Source organism: Mirounga leonina, unplaced genomic scaffold (genome assembly GCF_011800145.1).
Source record: "Mirounga leonina isolate KUSES-001 unplaced genomic scaffold, KU_Mleo_1.0 Mir_173, whole genome shotgun sequence".
Classification (NCBI taxonomy): domain Eukaryota; kingdom Metazoa; phylum Chordata; class Mammalia; order Carnivora; family Phocidae; genus Mirounga; species Mirounga leonina.
The window spans coordinates 41689823-41707098 of NW_023270447.1; the positions used below are offsets into that span (position 1 = coordinate 41689823).

The window sequence follows — 17276 nt, forward strand, 5'->3', positions numbered from 1 at the left end:
GGCTGACTGGACTTCAGTCAGTAGGGGTTCCTTTGGCCCATATACCACACTTCCACCATCTCCCCTGCCTCACGTGAGAATTAAATCAAATCCTGGGGGACATGATGGGACACGGCTGACCTCAGGCTCTTCATTTGGTCTTTAGATTCAGACATTGCCACCTTACCCAGTCAGGTACCTGGACTTGTGTTGGGATCTGATAGTAACTGACTTTCAGACCATAGTTAAGTCATTTCATACTTCTGAGCTTTGGTTTCTTCATCTATAAAATGAAGCTCCTTTGTTAGTGTTTGAACGTAATGTCCCAGCTCTGAGGTCCCCTTTGCAGCCCCAGTTTCTCTGCTAGGAGGAGCAGAGGACTCTGAAAGGGGGCCAGTTTTTTACATTCTAACCATGGGAAATTTGAAATAATTGCTGATTTCACTTAATTTTTTTGTTCCTAAAAGACAAATGATCTTTGTTTTACCTTTCATTCCTGATCATTGTCAGGGTAATAAGCAGGTAAGCCTCGAAGCCCCAAATCTAGTAATATTGTTGCAGTCTGTACTTAAAAATGTTTATTTATTTATTTATTTATTTTATTCTTATGTTAATCCCCATACATTACATCATTAATTTTAGATGAAATGATCCATGATTCATTGTTTGTGCATAACACCCAGTGCTCCATGCAGAACGTGCCCTCCTCAATACCCACCACCAGGCTAACCCATCCTCCCACCCCCCTCCCCTCTAGAACCCTCAGTTTGTTTTTCAGAGTCCATTGTCTCTCATGGTTCGTCTATCCCTCCGATTTCCCCCGCTTCATTCTTCCCCTCCCGCTACCTTCTTCTTCTTCTTCTTTTTTTTCTTAACATATATTGCATTATTTGTTTCAGTTAAAAATGTTTCCATAGAGTTAAGGAATGAATTTTTTTTTCATATGTGGATGTAGATTACAGTGCAAGTTACTTGCAATGTGGATGCAAGTTAAATTCTTGACTCTTTTCAAACCGGTAGGGATGAATCATTTTGGGATAGCCAAGTTTTCTAGATGGATGAGAGTTTATTCTTATAATCACCATGTTTTAAAAACTTTAACTACTTTGATGAAAAAGTGAAAAAATAGCTTTACTGTGTCTTTGCACTGAGGTAATGGAGTACAATTTATTTTTCTGTTAATCTGGTTCAGTTAAAAACATACGTTGTTACAGTGAGCACTGCGCTTATAGGGGCCTAGCATGGTTTGGAGTAAGAATACCTTGGTTTAAATTTCTGTTTTACCACTTGTTGGCTCTGTTGCCTTGGAACGGCAAACCCCTTCTGACCTGACTTTCCAACTTTTAAGAAATTGAGATGGAAAAACTTTGTATATAGTAGATCTTCTGTAAATGATATATCTTATTATTATGATAGGGATGCCCTCCATGTCTATTGAGTTGTGTATATACACAATACACACACACTCTCTCTCTCATACAATGTATTTGTTTTTTTCTTTTTGTTTTTAAGATTTTATTTGAGAGAGAGAGAGAGAGCATGAACAGCGGGGAGCAGCAGAGGGAGAGGGAGAAGCAGACTCCCTGCCAAACAGGGAACCCGATGCAGGGCTCGATCCCAGGACCCTGAGATCATGACCTGAGCCAAAGGCAGACGCTTAACCAACCAGCTGAGCCACCCAGGCGCCCCAATGTATTTGTTTCATACTAACCAGTTTTGGACTAGAATTCTTGGGCTTTCTATAGTTTTTCTGTCAACTTCTCAGTTTTCACTTCTTGAACTGATCAGTGTGCCTGGGTATAGAGCCTTATCCTATAGGATTTACAGGCTTGTTAGCGTCTAGTTGCTCTTGTTTTATGTACAACTCTACGTGAAAAGGTCTGGGAACATGTAATGTTCATGAATATTTTTCTGAAATTTCTGCAGCATTTCCTTTGGTGAACTCATATTTTATGTGTGTTCCAAAACAAGCTTGGCATCATTCAAATGTAGGAGTATATTTGCACACTAGTCTTTATTTACAAAAGAATAGTATTGAGCCACCCAGTGGGGAGACACAGAATCTAAGTGGTTCTTTTATTTCCTCTCCCCTTTTCATTGGCTATGTGGCACACATAACACTAGTGGTATGATACATCTGAAACCGTGTGGTTTTCTTTTTTTAAGTCTTGTATGGGGATTATGCTTATGACCTTGACCTTATAAATTACACATCTGCTAAGTGCCCAACCTTTGTGCACTGGGTGATATCCCTATTTAAAGATGAGGAAACCAAGATTTGGAGAAATTAAGGACCTTATTCATTTTATAAATGAATAACTCATGTCTGACTTCAAAGTTCATGCTTTTTACCACAAAACCATGCTATATGTTAGTTCCAAACTGAAGCTTTTGTGAACTTGAGTGGATGTATTGGAGTTGGGGTGGGGCAGATATCTATACTTTTTCCTTTGTCCTATAGAAGGAGCAGTAGGCTGCCATCTACTATTCTCAGTTGCATGGTTGCTTTTAGAGCTGTGTGTGTTGTGCTCATATATATACATTTATGCAAAGATCTGCTTACAGAACCATCTGGCATCTTCCTGCCTCTAGAAAAGAGGGCTGGTGGCAGCTAGAACAGTGTGCCATGGCAAAGAGATCTTCAGGGGAAAATTTGTTACCAGCTTTCAGATAGCAGTGCTCTAAACACATATGAGCCAACAAATTCTCTGTGAAAAGAATGCTAGATGGCTCTTCGGTTTTGTTCAATTAATTTCTTTAATTATTAAACATTAAGTGAATTATAGCATCAGATGAGAATGCCAGGAGAGGGCAAATGACCACAATTCTGTTCTGGGGCCCTAGGAAGCATCTGCTGAGACTGATGCTATCATCTGCCTCTGCCCCCATCATATCCTTGTGTAGACATGAAATATTAAGATGAGGGACTCCATGAGGAAATACTAGTTTTTCAGTTTCTTTTGCAGTAAACTCTTAATTTTAGCCGAGAAACATGGACTTATATGGTCTGGTATTGATAAAAGAGTCTGCTTGCTAGTTTCATTTAGAGCTGATAATGTTTTGGGCTTTATAAATGGTTCTGGTGTTGAGAGAAGGGGAAAAGATAAATAGTTCTGGTGTTGAGGGAAGGAGAGCAATAAAATCAAGCTGAAACATGGTCATTAAGCCCAAACTAATCAGATCATTTGTGTGTCTTCATGTAAGGCTGAATCAAGGATTCAGACAAATACAGGTGCTTCTGGGTTTTTTGTTTTTTTTTTCTAACTAGGCTTAGTTTATAGGCCAGAGAAAGATTCTGTTGCTATTCCATTATTACTGAGCCAGTAGTTGAAAAGAGTCTTTCTGTCATTAATGGAAAATGGCAAAATCATACAGTGCATCTAAAATTTTTGATTAAAGTTGTTCTTTATTAAAGCCTCATTTCTTGTGTCTTTGTATAATTGAACTTAAAACATTTTTAAAATTTTTATTTTGTAATAATTACAGATTGGCAGGAAGTTGCAAAGATAGTACAGAGAGGGCCTATGTTGTTTAACTGAACTTTAGCATAAGTGATATGCTTTTCTCCCTACTTTTTAAAGATTTTTAAACTTATGGAAAAACCTAAGATAAAAGATGCTTGACACTCCTTTTGAACTAGTTTTCTGAATGACTGCAGGTACAAATGGAATCATGGCTGAAATCCAGGTGGCGCTGGTCAAGACTGTGACTGTGTCCTAAACATGATGTGGTTTCCCTGGAGGCCAGAAGCACCATTAGAAGGGGAAGAATGCTGTGGAGTTCTCTGGTCACTACAGGTCGGGCCTCTTGAGCCTTTGAGCTTCCTATAGGTGCCTAGGGTTTTGCAAATGGTCCTAGTAGCCCAGAAGCTGCAGTTGTTAAAGTAACAGGTGGTAGCTGGAAGCCAGCTTGGCAGCCATTCAGCTCTACAAATAGCCAAGGTTGCTCAACCTTCACAAGGTCCTGCAGACCAAACTGGGGGTGGGAGGATCAGCCCTGCACAGATATTTGATGCTTTTTTTTTTTTTTTAAACCGTTGAAGTCACTTGCTTTGTGTTCTCTTTCATACCTATTTGATTTAACCATATGAAATTGCCATTTTTGTATGTAAAAAAAAATGGTCAAATGTTGGAAATTTGATATGGTTTAGTCTAATGTTTTCTCCTATCATGTTGAAAATTCTTATGAATGTGAAATAACATTTTCACGGAGACATTGGCTCTGCCGCTTTCTTTATGGAGGAAATTTAGCACTCACCACTTTAAATAGATTAACTTAATCTTCTTAACAATCATGAGTTAGGTCCTCCTATTTTCCCTCTTCTTAAGATCACAGGTAGTGAGTGGTGGGGCTGGGTTCACACCCAGGCAGTCTAGTCATGGAGCTGCACTTCTCAGCACTTCTCGTTGGCCCCACCTCTCCAGTCATGCTTATGAAAGGCCTGGGTGTCTGGGCAGCTGATGGGCAATGATGTAGGTGTTTTTGACTTCATGGGAAAAAGAACTTAATTTTCGCCTAAAAATGAATGAATGAATTCTACAGTGTAAGAGTTTTGGAGACTTGACAAAGATACTCTTGCAGTCTTTGCGCCTCTAGAATTGAGGGTAAGAAGAGAGACTTGTTGGCCCTAATAATGAAAGTAAGATGGTTATTGCCTTAGAAGAGGAGGGTGAGTGTTTATTCGTCCATTCCAACCATGAAATCCTGTGGTTCTCTAATAAACCTCTGCCTTTCTGTGTTGCTTAATGTCTCCGATCTTGAGCATGGAAGATGCAGCAGTGATGAGGGAGTTTTATTTGGAAATTGCTCATTGGCCTCTTGCTTGCCAAGTCCCATATTGATATTGGTGGAGTAAGACAGGGGGCTAGGACACTAGGCTCCCTGGGAGCTTTGTGAAGCGGGGAAAGGAGCGGTGTGTCCTTGGGTCATCTGTTTCTGGGGCAGCGTCCTAGGTATTGAGACACGTATGTGTTCTGTGACAGTCCTACTGGATCCTGTCACATCACACTCCAGCCTTTCCTGATTTATTTGTACATCAGTTATGGCTCTGACATCCATTGAACAGAATATAGTGCCCTTCCAAGTACTTTCCCTCTTCTTCTTCCTTAGCATCAGAGATGAACCATCATGATTGTGGGCGATTCTGTCATCAGCATCTCAGATATTCTGTCACAGCAGGAAAGGCTGGACAAACAGCGAGTGACTGCTGGAGACCCAGATGACTTCCCATTCGGGCTGAGTAGCAGGAAAGGACAGGTTGTTGGAGACTTGGTTTAAAGTGAAACATGATCAGTCTTCTTGGTTGTATCCTCTCATGGGCAGAGGAAGGAAGAGGTCAGAAAACTAACTTGTAAGTATTTTTCAACACCTTCCAAGTCTGGTACTTTAGTTGGTCACAGTGGATGTGAAGTTGAAAACCAGTTTGATTTGTTTGGTGGGGTCATCCCCAAAGAAGTCAGCTGCATCTGCATTACCATTTCTAGAGGGCAATCAAGGGAAAAGCTCCCTCATTCCTGTGTTAGAGAAAGTAAGGAGGGGAATGGTGCATGTCACCATGGCTAGGATTGGATTGGTCTGCAAGTAAGTTGGTTTCGTAAGTTGAACATGAATCTTCCTACAGAATGCTATGGCCTTGGGAACTCTGGATGGTCCTGCTGGTGGATATCGTTCATCCATTTAGTACCTACGATGTTATAAGCCCTGACTATGAGAAACAAAAATAAATAAAGCATAGCCTCAGACCTTGGTATGGTCTGGTGGGTGATATTTACAAAGCAAAGCAAGCTCAGCTTGTAATTCCTGTGTTTAACAAAGTACTGTGGAGGCACAGAGAAGAGACTGACTGCATTTGTCTGGGGAAGTCCGGAAGACTTCATGGGGAGGATGAGGCATTTGAGCTGGACTTTTAGAGAATGAGATAGAATTCTTCAGGTCCAACAGATGGGAGAACTTTCAGAAAAATCTCAGGACAGAGCCTTGAGAACGGTCAGTTGAGGGAGCGCTCATATAGGTCCATGACCCGTCTTGTTTTGTTACTGGAATGCCAGACTCTCCCTTTAATGTGTTTTTCTTAAATTTTCTGTGGATTCATCATGATGAGTCACTGTAGCTTCTGTTGAGTGATGCCAGGTACTGCTGCCGAGGGCTGAGGGCCGAGCTCTTCACTACCTGAACTCTGGTTGTGGCCACGCCCGTCCTTCATGCTCCCTTTCTCAGAAACAGCCTCTTATGTTGTGCCTTTATGTCATTTATGTCATATATTGAGCATGTTTCTCAGGAGCAGACTGGAGGACATTTGAATGATGCCTTTTGGGATCTCACTGAAACCCTTCCTCACTGATCTCGGTTGGTAACCAGAACCCAGGCTGCTTTTGGTCCTTGCCCTTTTCTCCATGTGTTTTCTGGCTTCCTGAGACACCTCTCTCTTTCCTGGGTTTGGGTCGGCACTTATCTTTCCTCCTGTGTAGGACTCCGAGTAGTATCTGCGTCACTTTGTGTCAGCGCCCCCGTTCCAGAAGTGGACCTGAGTTAGGCCGTTGGCCGTATGTCTTGTTTAGTGTACTTGCATTGCTTGAGAGTCTTCCATATTTATACAGTAATTGTATACTCTGTAGTGCCTGAAAGTCCTAGAGGCCCAGGCCGGCTTGAATGATTCAAAGTTAGTCACTTCATTCAAAGAATGAAGCAAAGGGAGTCTAAGGCAAACCAAGAATTCTTTGAAAGCAAAAACTTTGTTTATAGCAGCATGTTTGATGAAACAAATAGATTGATTTTTGTGGTGCCACTGGTACACTGTGCTTTTTTTATACTCTCCATCTTGCTGTGTGGTCAGAGACATGATGATCCTTTGGCGTGAATTCTGGCCACACAGTCTTGTGGAGATCGTCACTGTGATAGTGCAGCGCGAGAACAAAGGCCGTCCAGTGAGCCTGGAATTCGTGTTGAAGAGTGAGAGTCACTCAGCACGTTGCCTGCACGGATAGTGAGGGGAGGAGGCAGGTGGGAGGTGGGGAATGTGCTGGGACACTGTGAAGATGCATGTGAAGAGCCTTTTGGAATCTGCTTTTAGGCAGTGTTGTGCAAGTCCCTCAGAAGTTTCCTCATTTCCCCTGGGAACATGTACAGAGAGTGATACATCACTCTATGAAGACTACTCAGGGCCCGAAAAATGCTGCACTCGCAAACAGTTTTGCTGAGCTGGAGATTGGTCAGTTCTGATGTTTGGATGATAGCCGTGGTTATTAATAGCTTCCCGAGTCCGGGAATCTAGGAATTTACAAATTCAAAGCAGAGTGGTGGGAGCCCTATGTTCTCCCTCTTCCCAGGCAAGGGAAGTGTTTTACTAGCTGCAGAACTTTCAGTAGAACTGAACTTCTTTGCACTTGGGTTTACTCGTCTGTAAAGTGGGCAGTAATAGTGGTACCCACCTTCTGGTATGGTTCAGGATTAAATGAGTAAGTATAGGTAAAAGGCTTGGCATGATGCCTGATACATATAGCTAACGTGTTTACTTCTGTTTATTTTCCTTGTCTTTCTTTTGTTTTTTTAAAGATTTATTTATTTTAGAGAGTGCGTGAGTGGGGGGAGGGGCAGAGGGAGAGCATCTCAAGCAGACTCCCAGCTGAGCGTGCAGCCCTATGTGGGGCTCAGTCCCATGACCCTGAGATCATGACCTGAGCTGAAGTCAAGAGTCAGCCACGTAAGAATAAGGTGTCCCCTTATTCTTTCTTATTTGAGATTTCCCTGAGATTCTGTACTCATTTAAAAATCATAACTTTTTCTGTGGCTTTAGGATCCATCAGCAGGCGCTTAAAACTTCTTCTTGGGAGGGAGAACTTTGGTTTGTGGTAGTTTTCTTCATTCTTTTCCCTTGCCCTGGGGGTGGTGCAGGGTAGAGGGTGGCGCAGAGTCAGAAGTCAGTGGGGAGCAGAGGTGTGTGGTTGCCCAGCTGAGGCTCCCCACCCCCTCCCCGGCCAGACCTACTTCCTGCCTCATAGTTGGGCTGTTGGGATTATTTGATGATGGAATCAATGATTTTTCCATTTTGCCAAAAAAAAAAAAAAGCCATAGCATTAATGTGAGGAGAAGCTGAACAAAGGCATACAGGACTCTCTAGACTGTCTTTGCAGGTGTTCTGTAAATCTAAAATTAATCCAAAACAGGGGCACCTGGGTGGCTCAGTTGGTTAAGCGACTGCCTTCAGCTCAGGTCATGATCCTGGAGTCCCGAGATCGAGTCCCGCATCGGGCTCCCTGCTCAGCAGGGGGTCTGCTTCTCCCTCTGACCCTCCTCCCTCTCATGCTCTCTGTCTCTCATTCTCTCTCTCAAATAAATAAATAAAATCTTTAAAAAAATAAATAAATAAAATAAAATTAATCCAAAACAAAACGTTTTTCAACATCAAGGGAAATGAGTTGTTCATGGTTATAGAGTTTCAGTCATGGAAGATGAAAACAGCAGTATGCATATAGTGAACAAAACCATAATGTACCCTTAAAAATTGTTACAAGGGTAAATTTATGTTAGGTGTTTTTAGCACAGTAAGAAAAAGAAAAAAGTTTTTTAAAAAAGTTAAAAATAGAAGCTCCGGTGACAGAGCTGGCAAGTAGCACCATGCTGGCAGGTTAGTAGATGCTTAAATGCTTTTGTTGGATACAAGAGTGAGTGAGCTAGGTTTGAACTTGACCCTGACACTTACTGGATAGGTAGCCTTCAGCTAAATTATTTCTTTTATGAATCTCCTTATTTATAAAGTGCAGTAATATCTACTTCAAAGAGTTGGTGTGAGCATTAAATAGGATTAAAGAACGTTGTCAGAGGATCCAGTGTATAGTAAGTGCTCTAAAATGTGGATATTATTATTATTATTGGTAGAATTGATATATTCTTGGGGCGCCTGGGCGGCTCAGTCAGTTAAGCGGCTGCCTTCAGCTTGGGTCATGATTTCAGGGTCCTGGGATCGAGCCCCACGTTGGGCTCCCTGCTCAGCAGAGAGCCTGCTTCTCCCTCAGCCTCTGCCTGCCGCTCTGCCTACTTGTGCTCTATCTCTATGTCAAATAAAAAAATAAAATCTTAAAAAAAAAAAAGAATTGATACATTCTTTTTTGGATATCCCATTTTTAAAATCCTTTTTTTTGTACATTGAGGTTGCTTTCAAGTTTTTGCTACTGTAAACAATACTGTGATTAATAGCTTTATAGCAAAATCTCTGTGTGCATACATTATGTTTTCTTAGAATATATTTCAGAGAGTCCCATGGTTCCTATTTTTTAGGTCTTCTAATTCCATTATCAGACTGCTTCTAGGTAGTTTATAGCAATTTGCCATTCTCCACAGCAGTACAGAGAACAGATTTTTGATAGGCAGAGATGGGGGGAGGGAAGGTGGGCCCTATACAAAAAGAGGTGCTCTCTTCACAGTAATGTTAAAAGTTGAGTGTCCCTCTGAATGTTGGCCTGAGCTCTCAGGGCACAAGAAGTCCTTTTGTGCCAAATAGCTGAGTGTCCACCACATGGTTCAGGTGAGCTGAATGGCCTTCATCCTGGGGCTGGCAGGGATGCGGTGGGGATGTTGATGGATGGCATGCTGCAGGGTAGACAGCTGCCCCAGGTGTACAGAACCTTACTGTTGACAGATCAGGGAGCAGAAAGGGGGTATTTTGCTCAGGCCCTCCCTCCCTATGGGGGTTGTAGTGTGGATAAGCAGGGTGGGCAGATAATACAGACCCAATTAGAACTTGCCTTCCCCTATGAATGTTGGAGCTTGAAGGGGACTTTGATGGTATCTCGTATGGCGGTTTTTGACTCTTTAGAAGCCAGGGAACTCTATTTCTTTTTTCTTTACTTTTTTTTTTTTTTAAAGATTTTATTTATTTATTTGAGACAGAATGAGAGAGAGAGAGAGCTCATGAGAGGGGGGAGGGTCAGAGGGAGAAGCAGGCTCCCCGCCGAGCAGGGAGCCCGATGTGGGACTCAATCCAGGGACTCCAGGATCATGACCTGAGCCGAAGGCAGTCGCTTAACCAACTGAGCCACCCAGGCGCCCCCAGGGAACTCTATTTCAAATTTAATCCCACATGGAACCTCAATGTACTGAAGACACTAATTTTATAAATTCAGACATACAGTATCGTAACTTACCAGTATCATAACAATTATGCTGAAGTTAAGAGAACAGTGAATCTGATTATGGGCACTGAATTTTGAGTTGAGTTTAGAGTGGCAGTCCCAGTCATCTTCCAGTTTTATTACCTAATTTACTTCTGAATTTAGTTTTGGTTGCAGTATGGAAAAATCTGATTCACATGAATAAGTAATTGCAGATAGTTTACTAATAACTTACCTTGCAGTTTCAGGATACTCTTCAATTAAATTGACCCAGAAGCCTGAAAGAAGAATAGGGAGATCTTTTATCCCAAAGTAGAATCACAACTGTTTAACAAATGTTTTCATTCTTTATAAAATAGTGCAAGACTGATGATAATGTGTGCTCACTCTTTTTATTCCAGTGCAACCTGTTATGAATTCACTTGTTATTGCCTAACTGACTATTTCTCTGTGAGTGTAAGTAAGCCCAGCAGATGTGCCTGAGATTTATCTGGCATTCGATTGAGTATGCCGTGAGTATGCTATAGTAGTATACTTGCTTGAACAATTTTAAGGGGGCAGACAAGTATGGGTCTGAGTTTAAAGAATAGAGCTCCGGGGGGCACCTGGGTGGCTCAGTCGGTTAGTGACCGACTCTTGATTTCCGCTCAGGTCATGATCTTGGGGTTATGAGACCGAGCCCCGCGTTGGGCTCTGTCCTCAGTGCGGAGTGTGCTTGGGGTTCTCTCTTCCCCTCTCCCCTCTGTCTCCCTCCACCCCTCAAAATCTCTCTCTCTCTCTAAAATAAATAAAAATCTTAAAAAAAAAAAAAGAATAGAGTTCCAGTTTCTTTCAGGATCAGAGACATATTTATAAGATGTTCAAATATAAGCTCAGGATTGATAAGACAGGCTTTATTCTGAGGTCTGCAGAATATCACATTGGTGATCTTTAGTGGGTTAAAATTTGCTATAAAATTGAATTTGTGCGGGTTTACTATACTTTCAAAAATTGTTAAAATATAGTTGAAAAGTGAAATTTGGTATATTTGCCCCCCAGAATTTTGTAGCACTCAGAACGGGGTTTGGATTACTTAGAACATAGCTTCAAAATTCTTGTCTGTAATACAGTAGTACAGCCTCACTCATTTGTAAAATGAAACTGAGGCCTAAAGAGGGGAAGTGACTTTCCAAAGGTCACTCTGCAAGTTACTGGGAAAGCTGAGAAGAGGAATCCTCCGGTCTCTAGATGCTTCTCAATGTGGTTTTTCTCTGCTGAACAGTTAGGACGTCCTGGTGGGGCAGGAAGCCGGGAAACTGAAATGGCCTCCTCCCCCTTGTGTTGCACCTGTGTGTAGGCCCGTGCATGCACTCCCGTGTGCCCACTCACATACTAGACACCATGAGAGCTAGCTTCAGGTCAGAGGGTGAAGTCGAAGTGTGGGGTCTCCAGACTGAGCCCGCCCTTCCTGGCAGTATTCCTTGTTGTGACTCTTTCTCACCACCTTTTGCTGTATGAAAGCTTCATCTTCTCAGCACTCCACTTTCAGGCTTCTCTGCTCTGACAAGTTAACAGTAGCTAATCTGATCAACTTGTCTGACTTAAAAGGTGGGAGTGACCTGACTGGCTGCCCCTCCCTGTTTTTGTTTTCTCATAAGCATCTCATGGAATGCATTGCTTTCACCCTGACAGGCTGTTTCAGGGGCCCTGGGAGGGTGTTCTTAAGTAGTGTCTTGTGTTCCTTTAAAATCCCATGGTGCAGAGCCCCAGCCTTAAGAACAAAGAGTGGCCTTCCCCAGGGCTGGTGCTGATCTGTTGCCTTCGTGAGAAGAGAACAGCCTGCGCTGGCGGTGTGGCCTGGCCACTAGAAAGAAAGCGGTGGGATTTCAGCTGTCACTCTCTCCCCTCAGTTGGGCACTCTTGGCAGGATTGCCGTCTTTAGTCTTTAGTCTTCCAGCCACATACAGTGACTTTATTGTTTTGCCTTCTACAGAGAACATGCAGATTTGCTCATTGTGGGTGCTTAATAGATGTTTTAGGTGACTGATAATTCAGAGTTGACAAATACAGAAAATTGCCCCTTGCAGACTGCCACTGTAGCAGCAGTGACCATCCAGCATTAACTTAAGGATTCCATAGTTCGTCATTTATTAGTTCAGCAGATGCTACTTGAACACTTAACTGTAGAAGCAGGCAAGGTACCAGCAAGTATTTATTTAGCATGCATTATACACCAGGTTCTGGCTGGATGAAGAAGATATAATACTGAGAAAGCAGACATGGGTCTTTCCCTCATCCCTAGTCAGGGCAGTGGACCCCAAACAAATACACAGACCAGGTTACCGTAAGTGACAGAATTCTAGGTTGTGTTAAGTGCTCTAAGGAAAATAAACAAGGGTGTAGTAAGGGGCGGATAGGAGTGGGGGAAGGGAGAGGAGGGCACTGGAGGCAGGGCCTAGATGATCAGGATCATCTTGGACTGGTTTGTCAGGGAATATTCCTCTGAGACAAGCACATCATCAGACTCAAAGAATGGTAGGAGCTGGTGTGCAAAGAGCAGTCAAGGCAGCTTGGACAAAGGTGGGTAATAGTTTGGTATATTTGAGGCCCTCAAAGTATGGACTTGGGGCATAGTATGAGACAAGGTTGGAGGCAGCACCGATAATAACAGTGGAGAATACTTCGTCTATATGCTGTGTGCCAGGCATGTGCTGAGTGCTTCCCATATGTTGACTCTTTAAATGCTGAGAACAATCCTATGAAGTATGTATTATTATCCTTGTTTTACAGATGAGGAACTGAGGCACAGAGGTTACATAACTTACCCAAGATGTCACAGCTGGTAAATGGTAGAACAGGGATTCAAACATAGGCAGTCCTGAGTCCACACTGTGCTGGTATCCACTCTGGTGTAATGCCAGGGGAAGCTGAATAATGCCGGGTCTCCGTTTCCTCATCAGTGCAATTGGAACTAATATGTAGATTAAAGGAGATAATGTCTGTAGAGTGACTGGCACATCGGGGGGCACTCATTAGGTGGACTTTCCTTGCTGCTGCGGCAGCCGTGGTGGTGGTGGTGGTGTTAGGATTGAGGGTGGGGTGGGGCAGGAAGCAAGGAACTGAAGCTCCAGGGAAGGGACAAGTATGCTGCCTGCTGTGCTGTAGGAGAGTGCTGTGAAGGCTCTGAAGTGGGGTCACTGTAGACCTTGAAAGATGGGCAGGACTCACATATGCAGAACAGGTAGGGGGGCATCTCCTCCAAGCTACTGGATGAACAGAGATCTAGCATTTGCTCAGAGCTTGGAAAGTCGGCCATGGGGCAACAGCACTGGCCCTCCCGAGGAGAGAGACAGGATCCAGCTATAGGCCGAGTGATGACAGGTCGGAGCCAACACTCAGCAGGGCTTGATGCCATCCTAAGGTTTGGATCTTTATATATATTACGGAATGTGGTCTCCTGGTGCCCAAACCTTGGTTTAAAGATCTAATTTGGGACTCCTCCCAAGTCTCCGATTGGCCTCTGGCTGAGTCAGTGAGAGAGAGAGGGGTTTTTTGATTTGGCTTTTGACATGCTGTCTGGCTGTCCGCTTAGAGGGGCTGCCCACTGCCTGGGTCCACGCAGAGAAGTACCACTCTAGTAGGAAGCTTTATTACCCCCCTCCTTCAGACAGGTCTTATAGGTAGTTGCAGACAGATAACTAGCACAGGCTTTGGAGCTGGATAGCTGGGCTGGAATTTGGGCTTTGATTCTAGCTTTTGATCTTGGACTTTGTGTTTGGGCCTCATTTAGTTTCCTGTGAAGTAGAGATTTATACCAACTCATATTGTTGAATGAGGGTCAAATAAGCATTTAGTACTAGGTACCTGAAGCACATTGTAAGTACTCAGATGACTGTAGTGGAAGTTACTAGATTGCAGGGTGTGGAAGGCTCTAAATACCCACAGGAAGTTTTTTTGAGGCTACTAATTGCCTTCTCCCATATTTCTGAAGTTAGGAAACCTAAACAGTTGGCAGGACTCATTGGAGCCATGTTGAGATGGATTTTAAAGCCATTCCCAGGCTCAGTGGGACATCATGCCCCAATGTGTATTTGCTGTCCTAGTCTTAGGTTGTCATTCTGGGTCAGGAACAATAGCATCCTTTAAAGTGTTTCTGATAGTGAGTGAAATGTCAGCAGTTTTACATTTCCAGTTCAGTAGATGCCATCTTCATATTGACTGAAAATATTGACTCTGCTTTTCTGCTACCTAAGAATGAATTTTAGAAGAAATACCACGCAATTCCTCAGACTGACTGAGCACCTGCTTAGGAGCCAAGTATAGTTCTAAGGTCCGTACAGGAAAGACAGAGATGGTTAAGATGCCACTTGGCTCAGAGCAGCACCCTTCATCACAGCTGGTTCAGTGACTTTCTGTGAGATTTTGTTGGTTGATGGTGGGGTGAGTACCTTTGGCATTTAGAGGGAATGGCCAGGAATAATGATTTTCCTTTTTTTTTTTTTTTTAAAGATTTATTTATTTATTTTGAGAGAGCGAGAATGAGAGAGAGAGAGAGTACATGAGTGGGGGAGGGTCAGAGGGAGAAGCAGGCTCCTCGCTGAGCAGGGAGCCCGATGCGGGACTCGATCCCGGGACTCCGGGATCATGACCTGAGCCGAAGGCAGTCGCTTAACCAACTGAGCCACCCAGGTGCCCCAGTGATTTTCCTTTAATGTGCATAGGGACAGTGCTGTGCAAAGAAGAATTTTTCAATAGCCTACTTGACTTTCAAATGTCTCTCCAGACATTCTTATAGGGGGAGAAACCTGCTTATAATTTTATGAGCCTAGAATCTAATTTTATTTTATATAAAGTAATTTTTGCATTATTTTGATATAACCTGAATTTTCTAGGAATGAAACTGCTTTATAAATTGATACATTGTCCATGAATCATGGAACAGTACATCAAAAACTAATGAAGTACTGTATGGTAACTAACATAACATAATAAAAAAATAAAATAAATAAAATAAATTTGATATATTTTACTATAGAAAGATACTGTTTTATTTTGTTTGGAACTTTACCAAAAGCTCTTCACCATTTTTATAAATCATGTTACCGATGTGGGGGTGCTTGTATTTGTGTCACCAAGAAGAACCTGCTAGTATCGTCTGTATTTGTAGTTACTGCATTCATGGCTATTCTGCTGTTGGTGCGAATATTAGACTACTTGATTATGTCTTCTAATGGACATATGACAGGAATTACATGTTGGAAATACAGATTCTTATAAATTTCTTTAAGTTCTCCTTTATAGTTTGGGTATCATATTGATTCTTTTGAAATTTTGCATGTGAATATATTTACTACATTTCAGGGTAGTAAAGGGAACAGTACAAAATATATGTTTAGAAAAAGGTGAAGGAGGGGCGCCTGGGTGGCTCAGTCGGTTAAGCATCTGCCTTTGGCTCAGGTTATGATCCCAGGGTCCTGGAATCAAGCCCGTCATCAGGCTCCCTGCGCAGTGGGGAGCCTGCTTTTCTCTCTCCCGCGGCCCCTGCTTATGCGCTCACTCTCGCTCTCTGTCAAATAAATAAATTAAAAATAAATTTAAAAAAAAAGGTGAAGGAGAATGTCTGGTGCACTGGTTTCCTATCAGTTCATGTCAATTATACCTGATAATGTGCAGAGAAGTCTCTAGGGAGAGTTCAACCTCCAGTTTAAGTCATAGTATGTATAGCCTTGATTCCAAACTCACTTGCATAAAGAGTTGTTTTTAGCTGATGGTTTTGCAGGTCTAGCAAATGGGTGTATCTGAGTGGATGTGAAGTGGTTACAGTGGTTTCGTCCCCAGCACCCTGCACCTGAGAATCTTAGCTGGAGGGATTCTGACTTGTGTTCTATTCACCACAGCCAGCAAATGGGAGGGTCTCCATGTGAGCTGAACCAAAGTGGTTTTGGGGAGGGGTCAGAATGCTCATTTCAAATGTTAACGTTATCTGTTAGTGTTCAAGAGTGATTTTGACATTTTGAAGCTTTCATAATTCTCATTAAATGGCATTGTGTAATCGCTGTGGTCTCAGTGTAGTTTATAATCAGCGAGAATAATGAAAGGGTAACGAGACTGGAAGTTACAAAAACAGAACTCTTTCCCTGAAGGTCTTAAATGGGTAGGTGTCGAGACTAGCCTAGTAGCAATCCTGGAAAAATAATAAAATGTTTAATTAAGTGCTGATTATATTATGTGCCAGTCATTGTAGGCCAGAGTTGATGGAGAAAGGTGGTGGAGGAGGAGGATGCTGGATCAGGGTGGACCCCGAAGGGAGGAGAGTCGAGTATAAAAAAAGCTGTGTTTTCTACCCTGGATTTCCATGCTGTTATTACCCCAGCAATTACATTGCCTTGTATTCTGAATTTACATATAGGAATTAATGGATATCTTTTATTTAGTACCTAATGTATGATTTCCTTTGTGCTTGGGTTTTGGCAACAGTTAGATGAAAGGGACTTGGTATTACAGATGCAGAAACCTGAGCTCAGAAGCTCAAGTGCCCACCCCATATAACTCATAAGTGGCAGGGCCAGGATTGAAACTCCGGTTTGAGTGATGCCAGGAACCTCTCCTTAAGGTTTTTCCATATCTTTGCTATGGAGATGGTGATCATGATTAGCTTGTTTACTCACCATTTTCTACCCAGATTATAAAGCAGATCTCATTTGGCCCAAGTATGGAGATTTGTTTTAAGTGTTCGACATGTAATCTGTGATTGTATTTAAATTAGGTATGGTTAGAAAGTTCCAGCCCAGTTAGTAATTTAGCAACTTAAAGCATTTGACTAGCATGGTTAACCAAAAACCTAAATCATACTAAATGTTTGAAGTGGCGAAGGGTAAGGGAGATTTTTTTATATTGTTACTAGTCTGCTTTTTAAAAAGTGTTTGTAAACAGAGAAGCCTAGGTGATCAGTATTTATATAGTGATGTTAGATGGGCTTTGGAAATTCCCTCATTGTGACTTCTTAAAAACTTGGCTGAATAAACTGATAGGGGAGTCTAGCCCTTGTAAAATTAAAGGTGAGAATACAGAGTGAATTTCTGTGCCCCCCACTCTCATGAAGTTAGTTGTAGCTGCCAATGAAACTGTCAGTTCAGTGAAACAAATCTTGTTTTTAAGTGGACATGGTCTGGTTAGCTGTTCTCCACTAGGGAGGACATATAATAGTTTTTT

At 42.4% G+C, this 17276-nt stretch overlaps 1 protein-coding gene and 1 pseudogene across 4 annotated transcripts in view; one reads left to right on the forward strand and one right to left on the reverse strand.

Annotated features, from left to right (window-relative positions):
* The window catches only part of LOC118018957, a 56451-nt pseudogene extending 43071 nt beyond the window's left edge, over positions 1-13380 (reverse strand).
* The window catches only part of JAK1 (Janus kinase 1), a 124696-nt gene that overhangs the window by 25056 nt on the left and 82364 nt on the right, over positions 1-17276 (forward strand). The window contains exon 2 of one of the 4 annotated variants that reach the window (XM_035018359.1): positions 3638-3776. The exons of 2 other annotated variants lie outside the window; for them this stretch is intronic. The gene's annotated coding sequence lies outside the window, so the exon portion shown is untranslated. Of the gene's footprint in view, positions 1-3637; positions 3777-4168; positions 5330-17276 lie in introns of those variants that run through there. One more of the 4 variants, XM_035018361.1, reaches the window with a different exon arrangement.